Source organism: Sphaerodactylus townsendi, linkage group LG13 (genome assembly GCF_021028975.2).
Source record: "Sphaerodactylus townsendi isolate TG3544 linkage group LG13, MPM_Stown_v2.3, whole genome shotgun sequence".
Lineage (NCBI taxonomy): Eukaryota > Metazoa > Chordata > Lepidosauria > Squamata > Sphaerodactylidae > Sphaerodactylus > Sphaerodactylus townsendi.
In genome coordinates this window covers 57,153,115-57,169,144 of record NC_059437.1, presented here as the reverse complement: position 1 = coordinate 57,169,144, position 16,030 = coordinate 57,153,115, and the positions used below count along the sequence as shown (strand labels likewise).

The 16,030-nt window shown below is 49.7% G+C and overlaps 1 protein-coding gene across 2 annotated transcripts in view; it reads right to left on the bottom strand.

Annotated features, from left to right (window-relative positions):
• KIAA1671 (KIAA1671 ortholog) overlaps positions 1–16,030 on the bottom strand; it is a 79,351-nt gene that overhangs the window by 59,113 nt on the left and 4,208 nt on the right. Inside the window, exon 1 of one of the 2 annotated variants that reach the window (XM_048514882.1) lies at positions 7,146–7,606. The exons of the other annotated variant lie outside the window; for it this stretch is intronic. The gene's annotated coding sequence lies outside the window, so the exon portion shown is untranslated. Of the gene's footprint in view, positions 1–7,145; positions 7,607–16,030 lie in introns of those variants that run through there. 2 annotated transcript variants of the gene reach the window in all.

The window sequence follows — 16,030 nt, the reverse complement described above, 5'->3', positions numbered from 1 at the left end:
GCAGGGCTCCACGCTTACATGGATTTCCAGCACACGCGGCCTTTCCTGCCTATGCCTGGAATCTGCTCAGGACAGGAAGCGCCAGCCTCTTCCTCTCCACAAACCCAAAGAGAAGCCGGGGAGTCTCAAAGCCCCCCTGAGCCTTGCCCCAAGTTGCATCTTGTCAGCCTGACCCACCGGTTTCAAAGCCCCCACATCTGTGTGGCTTAAAAAAAACCCCAAGCCATGTTGCATCCAACTGTCGTTTCCATTACAAGACCTTTGTCCTCCACAACACGTTTTCCAGTCCAAAGCAGAAACGCCCACTGCAAAAGGATGGCCAAGAAGGATGCCATTCTGGCAGCATCCTGTTCCCTTTTCCCCCTCTTTCGTAATCAGAGAGAGCTCTCTGTGCGGGTGTTTTCCATTTGTCTTTTCACCCACACTCAGCCCCTTAGCAGAAATGCTTTTTCTTAACCTTTCTGAGCATATCTTCCACGGAAGTTTAAGCGGAGGGCGACGGGACACGTGCGGGAAGGTCTGGCACTCCTGCTGAACTCTGCCCTTTGTCCCGAACAAGCGGGGTGGGAGAATCAGCGGAAAACTATGCAGCACACTCCACCCAGGTCAGCGCACGGGAGTGGTTCCCAGGCAGCAGCGGCTGCCCTTGACTCCCTGCCCTGATGGCTCCTGTTGCTTGCCTTACTGCCCAGCTCTTTAAGTGTACAGGTTTATAAGCTGCTGCAGAGACTAGAGCCAGGAGTCATGGGTTCGAGGTGAAGGAAAAGACATTCCAGCTAAACATCAGGAAGAACTTCCTGGCAGTCAGGGCTGTACGACAGTGGAATGCGCTACCTCCTTCTCTGGAGATTTTTGAAGAGAGGCTGGATGGCCATCTGTCAGGAGTGCTCTGACTGTGAGTTCCTGCATTGCAGGGGGTTGGACTGGATGGCCCTTGGGGGTCTCTTCCAACTCTGTGAGTCTAGAATTCTATGATTCCGAGCAGGGGTCACATTCTGCAGCACAACTCGCTCAGCCAAATCTACTCACGAGGCAGGCAGCTCTGGGGGCACAACTGCCATATGGTGGACCCTTGCCTAGTACAATGACCTGCTTAGATGCATAAGAGGCGCTTCAGCCCACACGCCTCTCACAAGCCTGGCTGCTGTGGCTGCTGCACACACTCGAGGAGACCTTTGCGCTCGCTTCCTCTGAGCACCCTGGGCAGATGGAGCCAACTGCCTGGAAAATGGGCTTCCAAAACCACCAGAGCAACACAGGAGGCCTCCACAGGCCCCTTCAGAGGCCAGATGGGAAGAGCAGGATGGGAGGAGTCTTCAACTGCCTGCACCCCTGATTCCAAGGAGACAAAACCAGAGACATGAGAGGACCACAATGGACAGTGCAGGAAATCCCCAGAAGCCTGAACATCCAGGCCCCTAGAACAGTGATGGCAAACCTTTTTGAGACCGAGTGCCCAAATTGCAACCCAAACCCCACTTATTTATTGCAAAGTGCCAACCCGGCAATTTAACCTGAATGCTGAGTTTTAATTTAGAAAAAACTGGTTGGCTCCCTCTTCCTCTGCCCCACACGTTCGAGCAGGGGCCAGCCTGCTCTAGCCTCCAGCAAGTCCCGCGCGCACCACTCAGTGCCTCTCTAGCATCTCTGCCTCCTCTGCGCCCCTACCCCTTGGGCAGCAGCCACCCAGAGCACAGGCAGCAGGCCCGCCAGCCGAGTCCTCCCTGTCACCGCGGTGCGCACACATCGTGTTCAGTGATCCAGGACAGCCTAGATGCGTGTGTGTGGAGGGGGTGATTTTCCGCCCACATGATGAACTCTGTGTGCGCGTGCCCACAGAGAGGGCTCTCAGTGCCACCTCTGGCACCCATGCCATAGGTTCGCCATCACTGCCCTAGAAGGTGGGCAAGGGCACTCGGACACTCACTCCTGTTCAGGGGTTCACTTTCTGGAGCTGAGCCCTAAAGGACTGAAGGAAAGTCTAGTTGACACAAGAAGATGCTCCACGGTCCGCCTTGCTCCAAATTGCACCATGTTCAAAAAATGTGGGGTGGGAGCACGAAGTCAATACAGCCAATCCGCTTTTCCGCCCTGAGGGCTCACACGCGTGTCCTAAGGCAGCAATGCATTTGAAATCTTTACCATGAAAATTCTTATGTTTACATATGTACAAAAGTACTTCTTGAATCTCTAACCCAAATAATGCTTTCTTATGCTCACGTATAACTACAACGTGTGCAATACAAATATTAGCAACATGTAAATAACCGTTCAACATTCCACAATCATGTTTGGTTTTGGAATGCCTTCAATCACCCAATATTTATAGCGCTAATATTCAAAACTCTCAAAGGAGTGTGTATTAATAATATTTGACTCTGGCTCTTCCGGGACTACAGCCAACCGCTTTCTTGCCCGCCTTGTGTACAGTCCTCAAAGAAAGAGAAATGGCTTAACATCCAGTCTCCCTAAATCGCAGGTGTCAAATTCGCGGGCCTCCAGATGTTATGGACATCATGCTGGCAGGGGATGATGGGAACTGTAGTCCATAACATCTGGAGGGCCGCGAGTTTGACACCTATGCCCTAAATGCAGGTGTGCTTCATGTTGCAGACTGGCTAGTCTAGAGCCGTGGTGGCGAACCTTTGGCACTCCAGATGTTATGGACTACAATTCCCATGGCCAATTGGCCATGCTGGCAGGGGCTGATGGGAATTGTAGTCCATAACATCTGGAGTGCCAAAGGTTCGCCACCACTGGTCTAGAGCATCAGTGACTCCTGCGTCAAGCTCGTGTGCCCTTCTCCAAACCACCCATTCGAAGTGCAGGCTCTTAGAAGAAGGGCCTGTACAACAATTCCATCCAACCAGCCTGCTCCACCACAACTCTGCCATCAAAGACATTCGCCTCATTTTACTCAGAGGAACCACAAACACTTAACAGGCCCGCACAAAGTGTCAGGTGGCTCACTCCAAGACAAAGTCCCAGGTCACACCAAAAAGGACCAGCCCCCGCAAGCGCAAACACGGGACTCGGCTAAAGAGATGTCTTGGGTTAAACATTATAAAGCCATTAACAAGCCTGCTCCCTTACCAGGAAATGTATTGTCGTCAGGCAGTTGAAAAAGCGAGGCCAACAGCTCTGAGGCAGATGAGATGGAGGGGAGAGGTCAATTCCCAAAGCGACCGCGTGGGCCGGACCAGGGGAATCTGTTCAGCCCTCACTCAACACAGCTGCGTGCAGACAGACGACAGGGAGCCACCTGTCAGAGCTCAAACCCTAAAGCAGTGGTGGCGAACCTTTGTCACTCCAGATGTTATGGACTATAATTCCCATCAGCCCAATTGGCCATGCTGGCAGGGGCTGATGGGAATTGTAGTCCATAACATCTGGAGTGCCAAAGGTTCGCCACCACAGCCCTAAAGCAATAAACAGACTCTGTCTTGTTGATCAGCAGCGTTTATTGATCTGTATTGACGCACCCACCTTGGCAAAGCCAGCTCTAGGGAACCTGGCTTTTGCTACTCGTTTTATTGCAGCATTAATTGCCCCTCCCAATGTTCCAAGGAATGTGAGAGTTAGTTTGGCGACAGATAGAGATAAAGCCATCTGGTATCCTACCCCCACCCCCACCCCCGGACAATGGAAACAGCCCCATTTCCCATGAGACTAAGTGCCAGGGGGGAAGCCTAGTTATCTACTGGCCCGTGGCGCCATAAAGCAAAGATCAAGGAAAGAATAGCCCAGAACGGCAGTGATAACACATCGCAGACTGGTTCCGTATATCTTTTAGCAATTACACTGAGTCAGGAATGCATCTCAATCACGAGGTACCGTCCCCCTGACACCACCTGTGCCCAAGAACAGGATGCTGCACCCACACCCAAGGGGTCTGCCCGCTTTCCCTGGCCCTTTGTGAACACCTGGATAAGCCCCATGGAAAAGGGCGAGTGGCCAAGTCCGCGCACTCTGATGAAACACAACAGCCGGCCGGCCCACTTGGAGGGGAGAGGGTGCCCAAGAACAGTTTGTGGCTTTTGAAAGGTGAATTCTGCAAAGCTCAGGAAAGCAAAAACCGCAGACCTGAGGGAGGCAGGTAACTCCCCAGGGAGAAAAGTGGTTCACCCCGGAATTCATTCTGCTGCTATTTCAAAAGCATTCCACTCAGGTCCATCCTGACTCCTAGTTTTTCTTTTAACGGAAAAATCAGGGAGAATGAAAGGATGCCACAGCCTTTGAATTCCTGCAATTGAAGCCGGTAACAGTATACGAATGTCACTTTTGCCCTTTAACTAAGCATGAGAGAAGGAAAACTGATTCCTCTGACATGTTGTAATCCAGGCAGAAGGCTGAGTATTCTCCCCGCTGAAAAGCGGATGTCTCCGAACACCCAAGGAGACGGCTGACACGTGGAACAAGGCCACGTCCCTTTCCCCAGCTCTTCTCCCAGACTTGCCAGTTTTGTGGTTTCTCACTGGTGAGGGAATCCCTTGGTAAACACCCCAATTACTGTTACTGTGACCACAAAGTGACACACAGCAACAGAGGTTAAAGAACTGAAATGTTCAGCTCCAACCAAGGATCCTGGGATTTGTCTGCCATTGGCTGCTTGTTCCAACCTATGCTCAGAGCATCAGACTGACATCTAGATGCCCAGTCAGTGGCAGTCAATAGGCTCCAGAACCCCAGCGTCTACTTCCACATGCCTGGGGCAGCCGTGCAGGAGGACAGCAAGAGGTTCAGGGGTGCAGGCTTTTGAGAGCCGATGCTCCCTTCCTCAGATACCACCTGGGATGGAAAGGCGACACTCAAAGGGGATACTGAGCCCCCATGGAAGGCGGCCCACTGAGGAGGAGGAGGAGGAGGAGGAGGAGGAGGAGCAGCAGCAGCAGCAGCAGCAGGGCTTTAAGGGCGGGGTGGGGGGGGGGGTAGCCATGTCAGCAAAAGCAAAAATGCTGCCCAGCGGCACCTCCAAAGCTGACAGCTTCCGTGAGTTATGGCTGGCTATTCATGAGGTACACTGCTTGAGTGCATATTAATCAGGCCCTGCTTTCATATTCAAAACAGACGGCTCAAAAAGAAGGGGCCAGCAAGATCTAATCATAAGATGAATAAGATGTGCCCTGACGTGGGCGGGGGCCACCCGGGACTCTGGCAAGAGAGGCGCAGAAGGAGTAACGTAAAGTCTAATACAGGATGAGCAGATACAATAGGAAGTTACGAGCAGAGATGCAAGATAGTCCAACTGAACAATTAATCCAGCAATTAATCCAGGCCTACGGTTCAGGACGGCAACCGTTTTTTCCCAGCAGCCGGTGGCCTCCCTCTCAATAACTCCTTCTTCCTGCCCTACATTTTAATTGTTGTTGTAATGCTTTTGTATTCACATTTCAGCTTTGCTTAAATTCTTTTAATGATGTATTTGGGGGGGAGGTATTAATGGATTTTTAGGGCGTGTTTTTATCATGCATGTTTGTAAATCTTAGCCACCTTGGTGGTCCTGATGAAGGTAGAAAGGCAGGGCGTAAATCTCATCAATCAACAGTATGTTGTACTAACTTATCCTGCGCCAGATTTTATGTTAATCCTACTTGGTATGTCTAGTCGTAGTTACAGGTGGCCCACACCCATTTTGAGCAGACACCTTACTATTTTTATTAGATCTGATTTTAAATTGGCCTCCCTCCCTCCCCATCTTCTATTGTGAATGAACCTGATAGATATATACGGTACTTCAGTTCATCTGATGAGGCAAATTGTGACTCACCAAAGTTTACACTGGGACAAACTGTAAGTCTTCACAGAACCACTGAAGTCTTGTTTTATTTTCCTCTAGAGGCAAGAAATAACAATGTGAGATCAGTCTGTACCCTCTAGCTTCTGAAAGCATTTCAGGGCTTTCTGTGGTATTAACTGTTTCTGTCTAAAAAAGGACATGCGCACGCACACCCAGTTACTCAAGAACACCTTCACGGTACTGCTTATTGCAGAAAGCAACACAAAGCATGCAGTCTACTGCTGATATACACATTATCTCCTTCAGAAGGATAGCTGTGTGGTCTGCAGAAAGACAGCTAGATTCACGTCCAGGAGCACCTGAAAAACCAACAAGATCTGGGCGGTGTAGCCTTTTGACAGTGAACGCTCCCTTCATCAGAAACGTCAGAATGGAGATCCCTGAGTTCTTATATACATTACCTGCTATGAGCTTTTCTATTATGATTCCAAACATTTTTATGCCACCTTTCTACCCCACACAGGGTCCCCAAGGCGACGGCCAAAACCATGAAAACATCCTCTGGAACACATACAAACAATGGAACAAAACGCATAAATAGGATGGAGCACCAATTAAGAATGCTGAGGGAAACACGGACAGAGGACAACTGTATGGGGGGGCAGGCACATCTCCCTGGCACAGAAAGTCCATGGTGGGACATTCCCTGCCCTATCACCAAAGCAAGCTTCATCCATTTGCCTTCTTCCTCACCTGAGCCTTCTGTCTTCAGGGACATGTACCTGACGCCTGCACTGTGGCAGACACACACAAAAAGAGCGGAGAGTGGCCTCTGCCGCCATCCCGATACGTCCCCTCTTTGGAGAGCCCCCTCTCCTCACCAGCCCTTCACTGAGGAGGCCTTCTTGTCCTACTGGGCAATTCCTAGCTACTCAACGTTGTGGTGAGAACTGAAATTATTTGTGGCTCCACTAGTTACCCAAGAACTGCAGTTGTCTTGATTTCTCCCACTGAAAGCTACTGATTTTTCAACTTCTGTTGATATTTTAGCTCTGCTTCAACCAAATTTCAAAGCTATGGTCAGAGCACGGGTGCAGAGAATTATCCACCGGCTGCTCTGCAAAACAACGAACTATCTGGGGTCCACCCAACATTCCTGATCTTTAAACTGAGATAGGTCAGAGAGAGTTTTTTAAAATCTCAGCCAAGCAGAACGGCTGTGATCCAAGGGCACGTTCTCCGGCACATGTGAGCCCTGCTCTTTTTCTACAAGTGCAACTGGACTCTACAATCAACACAAGACTACAATCTGCAGCCCACACCACCTTTCTCTGCAGCCTGAAATAATCACAGGCTGCAGAGCATGAAGAGTCTTCAGAAAGAAAGAAAAATCCAAACGTAAACATACCAGACGGGGCACATCCCTCAAGCAGGGGCCTGTGGCCAACGGAGGGAAGTCTGAAGAGTTGGGTCACCCGTTGAACCCGGCCACAGCCAGGTCCCTGGGCACCTTCGCTGGCACCAGCTCTCACAGGGTCATCATGAAGCACAGAGACGATCTGCCCAACGCACAGGCTCTGCCCCAAAGCCACCAACGAAGCAGATGCAAACAGGGCACTGGGCAGGGCGAAGGCAGAGCAATCCAGAGTCAAATAGCGAGAGCAAAAGAAAGCAAGGAAGCGCCACGGGCCACCTAGGGCCACAGACAAGCACTAGGTTTGGTCAATGCTGCATATTCTACATTTAGCTCACTGGCACCACAACAGCAGCAAACAACAGTTAAACAGAAAATATTTACAGATCGAGAAAATGTTCCATGGAAAAACTCAGAATCGGAAAAAGTTCATCCCTTCTTACGAGCGACAACAAGAATCTTCACAGGAAACCAGCTCCTTTGTCAACTCCTTCTGGCTGGTTTCCTTCCTGTCGTGAAGTTACCTCTTCTGAAGGCCGCTGTGGTTGTTCGGGACTTGGGAGGCCCACTGAGCTGGATGCTGAGCGCAAGGGGGCGGGGCCGCTCTCCCCCAGCAGCGCCACTTTCACACCTCACACCAGACCTCAAGCCCCGCTCAGAGCCAGCCCTCCAGCTGCCACCATCAGCCGCTCCAGCACAAAGCAGGTTTTGACCTCTATAAGCACTGTTTTATGGCACGGCTCAAATTCATTTTTGCCCCGTCAAGGTGAGGGCAGCTGATGTCAGACAGCGGAACAACGTTTCCCACTTCCCGGACTTCCCTTTTGATCTGTCCACTTCTAAGTAACACTTTAAGGGCACAGAACCCGCCCCACAGTGATTCTGGGCACTGGGCATTGCAAGAAATTAGAGTCGTTTGCATCTGAGAAGAAATGCCCCCCCCCCCCCACCTTGAGGTTTGAAGAGAACATTTTAACCATTTTTTTCTCCTGGCTGGAAGATTCCAGCCCCACTCAGCCACCTTTAGAAATGCTAATACAAGTAGTGAAAGACAAAGGGACCAACCCCGGGCTTCTCCAGTCAGGTATCACAGACCTGGAGGCCTTAAAAAGGAAAGAGGAGGAGCCAGCAAGAAAAGCTTCCTTGACCCAGACTGACCAGGTCAAGGGGGTGGAGACAGGGAACTGATGCAGACTCTTGGGAGCAAAGGGGATGGGGCCACGGAAGGAGGCAGAGCTGGTGCCTGAGTTCTGGAGGTGGCAGCCATTGGGGCCGTGTGCTCACCCAAGGAGCTGAGGACTTCTTCCAGATCATGGAGAATCTGTAGGCAGCTGAAATATCCTAAGCTGAAGAGCCTGCCCTCTTTTAACAACTGACAGGGCATGTATATAAAGAAAGGGACAGAGGAATTGCATTTATCCCTCATTTCTTTTGAATCCCTTGCTCAATCTGGTGCTGTGCTGAATTTATGTTTGCAAACATTTCCTTTTTAATATATATTTTTTAGTGCTGGGATGCTGGTAGCAGTTCTCTGTACCACACAGACCTCCACTGTCTTGGACACGCTATTTTAAATGGAGGGTGACCGGGGGAAGACTGGCAGTTGGCAAGCAGCTATTCCTCCAGGGGCACACCAGGCCACAAACCATCCTTGTGGTACCCAGGGGAGGGGAGTTGGAAAAAAAGTTGGGAAACCCTGACCCAGTGGGAAAGTCCTACAAGGGTCAGGTGATGGCAGCAGTTGAAAGAAAGAAAGAAAGAAAGAAAGAAAGAAAGAAAGAAAGAAAGAAAGAAAGAAAGAAAGAAAGAAAGAAAGAAAGAAAGAAAGAAAGAAAGAAAGAAAGAAAGAAAGAAAGAAAGAAAGAAAGAAAGAAAGAAAGAAAGCCCCTTCCAGGAGAAGCTGGAGCCCCCAGGAGAGGGCCGGGTGGAATAGGGCCTGCAAGGCCTGCGGTATCACTTGCAAACCTGCAAGAAAGGTATTGGTACAAATGCTCTTCGATCTATCCGCTGAGTTTTAGAGCTGGCAATTGAAACTGCTGCTCAGGACGCTATTATTTAAACTCAACCTATTATTTATTACTTAAACTTAACAGCAATGCTATTATTTAATCAGCAACACATGAAAGCATGCGACTGGGGCCAGAAGGCAACTCATCCATTGTTGTCACGCTGACCTGCACCACACTGACCAAATTGCAGGCCCTGTGCATGACAAGCATGAGCTGGACCCACTGAGCAAGGATCAGGAAGGTTTCCCAGGTTCTCCTACGACTCAACAGCATCGGAAATGCCAGGGGACCCGGAGCTTGCTGGTCACCCCTTGCTTCTTCTTGCACGCAGCCCACGATCCCTGGTCTCTACTAAAAGGGGCCATGTGCAAAAGATGCTCTTTGGAGCTAGAAGCCTCCATTGGGCAGTCAAGGAAAGCATCTAAAACGCAGCAAGCAAAATGGCCTGCCAGGCAACCTCCGCTTGTCTGGACAAAGGCCACAGAGGAATCATCTGTAAAGGAACAGGGCAAGTCCTCGGACTGAACTGCAGCTCTCCCGGTCCCTCTCGTCTCTGGTTGGGCCTGCCATTCATGGCTCAGGCAGAACAGGGCAGGCTGACTGCTCCCGTGGAGACCAGTTTTCAGTGGTGCGACGCAGGGAAGCAGATTTTAGCTCCTGCCAAGGGAGAATGCCACGCAGCGCCTGTTCACTCCCACTCCTGTCTATGTGTCTAGTTCTGCAAGGCCATGAACGCGGGTGCTTGGCAAAATCCCACAACTGCATGTGTCACGGGTATTTCTCCTATTCCACAGCACCCCAGGAGCCGCAGCCGCTTCAAAACACGCTCGTAGACAATGTGAGAACACTCGTTACACAACACAGCCCGTTCCCCCTGCTCAGCGAGCGCATCTCCTTCGTAACGACGCGTCCAGCCTTCTCTTCCCACCACCTTCAGGCTCTTGCCTGATACTGAAATGGGATCCACATGCTTAAAGCATAAGAATATTGACGTATGCACAACATGCCAGCTCCCCAGAAACCTTGGACCAAGCAGCTAAAAGCATAACAGTGCACAGAATTAACAAACCATTAAAAATTTAGCTGTTAAATACCCAACAAAAGCAGAGAAAGAGCAGAGAACATACATAAATTATGCCCATAAAATAGTTATCAAGCTAGAAGCAGACTGTCAGAACAACAGTAAGAGACCAAATCACTGAAATGTAAAGCCTGCACAGAATGAAGTGATTTGCCTGGGAGGTGCTGGGCAAACCCCAAAGGGAAGGGCATTCCCCGGGGCAAGCCCCGTCTCACCTAGCCACCCTCTTCACACTCCTCCGCCGAAGGAGGCAGAGAGCAGAGCTGGAGAGAAGAATCTGAAATAGGGGGCTGGCCAGTAGGGGGGCATGAAGCCCAGAGACAATTCGTTCCTGCTGGAAGCCTGCCCTACCAAGAAGTCCATAAAATACCAGCCCAGCCCCACTGACTGTACTAATAATGTATGGCTTAAAGGAAGAAATTTAACTTTTAAAACAGCTGGAGGCCAGTCTCTCTTGCTGCAGGCAAAAGGTCTGCGTGATTTTTAAAAAGCAACAACAGAAGAATGAAAACCACAGAGGTAACAGAAATCCTTTCTCACAGCCCTTAAAACCGTGAACGGCAAAAGATGTGCCTGGAGGACGTTTTCCCCAGGAACTGCCCGGGAGGGACTCCCTGAAGGAGCTGGCCAGCAGGGACTTCTTCATTTCAAAAAGAGACAGTTCACAAAAGCGGCTCAAGCATCCTTAGAAGCTAAAAAAGACACCACAAAAACAAGAAGAAGAAGAAGAAGAAGAAGAAGAAGAAGAAGAAGAAGAAGAAGAAGAAGAAGAAGAAGAAGAAGAAGAAGAAGAAGAAGAAGAAGAAGAAGAAGAAGAAGAAGAAGAAGAAGAAGAAGAAGAAGAAGAAGAAGAAGAAGAAGAAGAAATAAAAGAAGAAGAAGAAGAAGAAGAAGAAGAAGAAGAAGAAGAAGAAGAAGAAGAAGAAGAAGAAGAAGAAGAAGAAGAAGAAGAAGAAGAAGAAGAAGAAGAAGAAGAAGAAGAAGAAGAAGAAGAAGAAGAAGAAGGAGGAGTTGGTCTTCACACCCCGCTTTTCTCTACCCTTGAGGAGTTCAGTGACCTTCCCTTCCCCTCCCTACAACAGACCTCTTGTAAGGTTGGTGGGGCTGAGAGACTGGCCCAGGGTCACCCAGCAGGCATTATACGGAGGGGTAGGGAACTGAGTCCAGGCCTCCAGATTAGAGTCCGTTGCACTTCACCACCACTGCACCATGCTGGCACCTGCAAGGTGAAAGAGCTGCAAAGGAATGGGTGCCCTTCCCTGCCCCCCACCCACCCCTGCATTTCAGCAACTAGCAGTGCCCAACCTCTTTGCTGATGCAATTAAAGCTAAGGATATGAACAGGAGAAGACAGTTTCAAAGGGGCAGCAAATAAAACTAAAATCCAGGGACGCCTTCGAGACTAACGTTATTTCAATATGAGCTTCTGTTAATCACAATTCATTTCTTCAGATATGTGAAAGGAAGACCATACTGGGAGAGACAGACAAGCAGAAGGCTCATCTCTGGCAAGGAGAGGCTCGAAATGCCATTTGCACGTAAACGGTCTAAGCACACAGCACAGACACCAACAGCTTTCATCGGGCCAAGCACACCACAAATGAATGAACATGCTTGCTAATTTTCTACAACTATGGATGCATGTGAAGCAAAACCAGCCATGCCCCGAGGACCTCCCTGCACTGAGACCCTGAGGAGGTGAGGAGACAGTTTGGGTGGACGGGACAGCATCTTCTGGCAAAACACACACACGCAGAGAACCCTCAGGGCACAAACTCTCAACAGCCACCACAGAAGAGACACAACACACAGACAACTGGGTCAGCCAGCAAAACGTTCCCCAGCATCTTCAGGAATGGAACCCTGAAGTCCACGGTCCGTGACAGTCTTGCAGCTGCGACATGCAGCCTGATGCCCCACACTAAAGCCTGACCTTTGGCTAGATCCACCCAGCGGCAGTTCACTGGCTGCAAAGCAGGGCTTTGTTCTCCAGACAGTAGCCTTATTATTTCGCCACTGTTCCGTAAGCCAGAAGCACACGCTGCCACCCGAGGGAACCAACTGAGGGGCAGCAGGAACTGCAGAACCCGGCAGGACAGAGACTTGTCCCCATTCATTTGCAACAAGGGGGCTTTTGGGGGAGGGGAGGACGTTATATTTGCTTATTTTTTTAATTTTAACAACTTGATGCTGACAAAGTTTGCGTCCTTGGATTTGGCAGCCGCCAGGAGGCAAAGGGCAGAGAGGAGGATAAAAAAAAATTTAGGCAAGTAAATATGGTTATTACAGGGGCCCACAGCTGGAGGAATGCTGACGCTGCCGGCACGGCTCTACCTGCCAGATCTACTGGCTGCTGCGTCTCCGTTAGGATGACGTTATTCCTCGCCCAGAATACTACTCAACAAGGGAAATACAATTTTTTTTCTCTCACACAAACACCAGCATCCCCTGTCTACTCTAGCAAAGCCAAAAGCTTTTTTTTAACAATATCCTGTATAAACTTTCCATGTAGACTTTAGAAGAAGTCATAAAGTGACACCAATTTGCCACACAGCTTCCTTCAAAGCAGCCCCTCCCTGTCTCTTCCAGGCCAAGGCCGTGCAGGGCTATCCAAGTCCCTATCATCTCCAGGGACTGGCAGAGGCGCTGGGTGGGAATCTTCCAATGGCAGGTGCTAGATACTGTGCCACGGCCCCTCTCCTGAGACCCCCTGTCCGAGGAGAGAGTCAACCACCAGATGGATGGACGGACGGACCTTATGTCACAACCAACAGCACGCTTGCAGGCCAGTGGATGAGGTCTAGCACAGCACTGGGGTGAGCGGAAGGGTTTCTGCCTCTGGAGGTCAACCGACTCACCTGCCCCCTCACAGCGTAGCCCAAAAGGAGGGGCAGTTTGGGCTATATTATGGGGGTGGGGAGGGACCGTCACACGCTGCAAGTCGAAACCCTTCCACCCACGGAAAGGCTGCCCTGGATTCCAGTTAGTCAAAGCACATTTTACATCAAAACACAAGGGTGTGTTTTTAAACAAATGATAAATCTAAGCCAGATAATGAGAAACAGCTGAGGGGAAAAAGCATATTAAAAATGATGTTAGAATTGTATTTCCTGCTTTCAAGTCGAATTGTGTGCCTGGTCTTAGTGATCTGTAAATTGACAGGGAGGAAGGAGGATTAAAACACAAATGCTATATTACTTGTGTGTGTGTGGGTGGGGGGGGGGGGGATCCATCTAATTGGCTGCGCAGGTCCAATCAAAACCAAAGCTAGTTATTTATATATACCTCCTCTCACAGGGTGGAAGGGATGCCATCATCACCAGTTTGCTGTGGAACCAGGAACTAATGCCCGTGATGCTCCAAAGAGCAACAGCAAAGCCAACCTCCACGGGGATTCGAACAAACAGCCGCGTGCCCAGCCCAGCTCCTCCGCCACACCAGGCACCGCTCTTTGGGTGTGCTCAATTATTTAAACTGTGCAAGGGAACAGGTGTTACGCTTTTGGATTTTTGCAAAAAGCATTCCAATAAAAATGGTTTTCACATAAAGCTTTGAGTTGGCTTGAATGTAACATTTAAAGGACATTTGATCCACTCCCCTCAAATCAAATATTTCAGTTCAGGTATTTGTTGCCATTGGGGCATAAAATTAACAGGGAGTACTTTTTCCAGTTTTGTTTACCAAATACAAGTCAAACTAAACATGCTGAAATCAGATCATGCTCCATTTAGGAGACTGGAAAGATTTCCAATGCAAATTTTCCTGGGAAGCCTGCAGGACAGCTGCTGCCTTGCTTCCCACCCACACGTTGCAAAGCTTCCCAAGACCCAAGGAAGAGAGCTGCGCGTTGCTTTCTCTTCTGCAGCCTTTGGGAAGCAAAAGGGCGCCTGTCATGAGCTAGGGCCCTTAATCAAGACTGAAACATACCCCTGAGTTGTCGAAGGCTGGACAGGTGTGTAACAGACTTCTCTCTGTGATACACCTCTGAAGATGCCAGCCACAGATGCAGGCGAAATGTTAGGAACAAGATCCACCAGACCACGGCCACACAGCCTAAAAAACCGACCACAACCATATCCTTGTATTGTTCAACATCTACCTCCAAACCTCTAATTGACCTGCCCCATTTGCCAACTTATGTTGTGAAGCCGCAAAGTGTGGCTCTTGGAACCTGTCACTTGTGGTCCCTCTGAGCACAACTTCCCAGCAGCAGAGCATTCACCCAATTTTTAGAAATGTGGCCAAAGCCTGTGATTGGCAGGTGGTTCCCATAGAGACGGGGGTCCAACTCCAATCCCCCCCCCGCCCCCCTGGCTCTGGTGATACGAGAGTTCAACGGGAAGGGAACTCATCACACAGCGAAGCATTTATTGTTTAGGTTGTTGTGAGTTTTCCAGGTTGTGTGGCCGTGTTCCAGCACTATTTTCTCCTGATCTTTGCATCTGCGGGCAAAACGTTAGGAGAAAATACTAACACAGCCATACAACCCGGAAAACCCACAACATCCTAGTGATTCTGGCCGTGACAATACACTTATTGTTTAACGCTATTCAGTCTAATACAGAGTTCTGGAGAACCTGAAGGTCCCGCATTGCTCAGCATCATCATGACTTGTGAGCCCATGAGAAAGACAGACTATACAAAACAAACAAACAAGCAAATAAATATCCAAAGGTCCCATGGGAGGATGGAGAGAAAAGTCTGCAGGCTTCACAAGTACTCTGGTAATTTAAACAATATAATTATGAATTTAATATTAAATGTATATCTTATTGAATGTACCCCCCCCCAAAAAAAAACACAGTATGGGCAGAAGAATGCAACAATAAACCACGTTATCTGATTACCCTTTACCTCCAAAAGTCTTTGATGAGAGAATTCAAAATGAAAGAAGATCTATAGTGCTGCAGCAAGACTGATCCTCCAGTTCCGAGGGCAGCCAGTCAGCTCCAACGGGGGCCTTGGAGGTCATGAATTCACAGGGTCTCCATAAGTGCGAAGTGACCTGACAGCGGTTAAGGCGCACTCCCACCCAATCGCAGGGCTTCAGGGCTCTCGTGGCTCCTCTGCAGACATACCACGGCCACAGAGCAGTGCGTGTCCATCAACAGAACTGGACAGTGGGAGACAATCTCAGAACGGCCCACGTGTTCCTGACTGCGTCCACTGTGGTTTGCCCAGGGACGGCAGGAAGCAGAAACTGGGGGACATTCACCCCCTTTGTCTCTGGCAAAAATCCTCTGCAAACCAGAGTCAAAAGCTCTAGAAGATATTCCAAAGCAAAAAAGGTGCCCACGGTCATAGCGCTCCGTGTGAGGGTCGCAGGTAGCGGAAGCACACTCTCTTGCCCAATGCCAGCCCCTTGTCGCAGGTAGCCTGCTCCTCCTGAGCAGCAGAGTTGTGGTGGCTGCCATTGTGTGCCCGCCGTCAGATGCTTTCTAAAATTACGAACACCTGCATTATTGTGAACTTCCCGACTGGTTTGACCAGAAAAACGGGCGTCTCTATCCCTGAGCCTCTATTGCTCTTGGGCCATTCAGGTTAAGGGGTGATTCAGCACCGGCTCTTATGAGTCAATTACTGTTTATCAAGCACTCCAGGTGCACGGCTGGAAAACAGAAGCAGGAAGGAAGGTGGAAAGTCCTCTCTTCGAGGCATTTAGGATCAACAGCACAGAAGAGGTGGTTCTGAAGGTCGAGGATCCCCGCTTCACCATGAAGCTTACTGGGTGGTTGGGGGGGGGGGGGCAGGTGCGGGAGCATCCCTGCATTCATTCAATGCAACCACAGA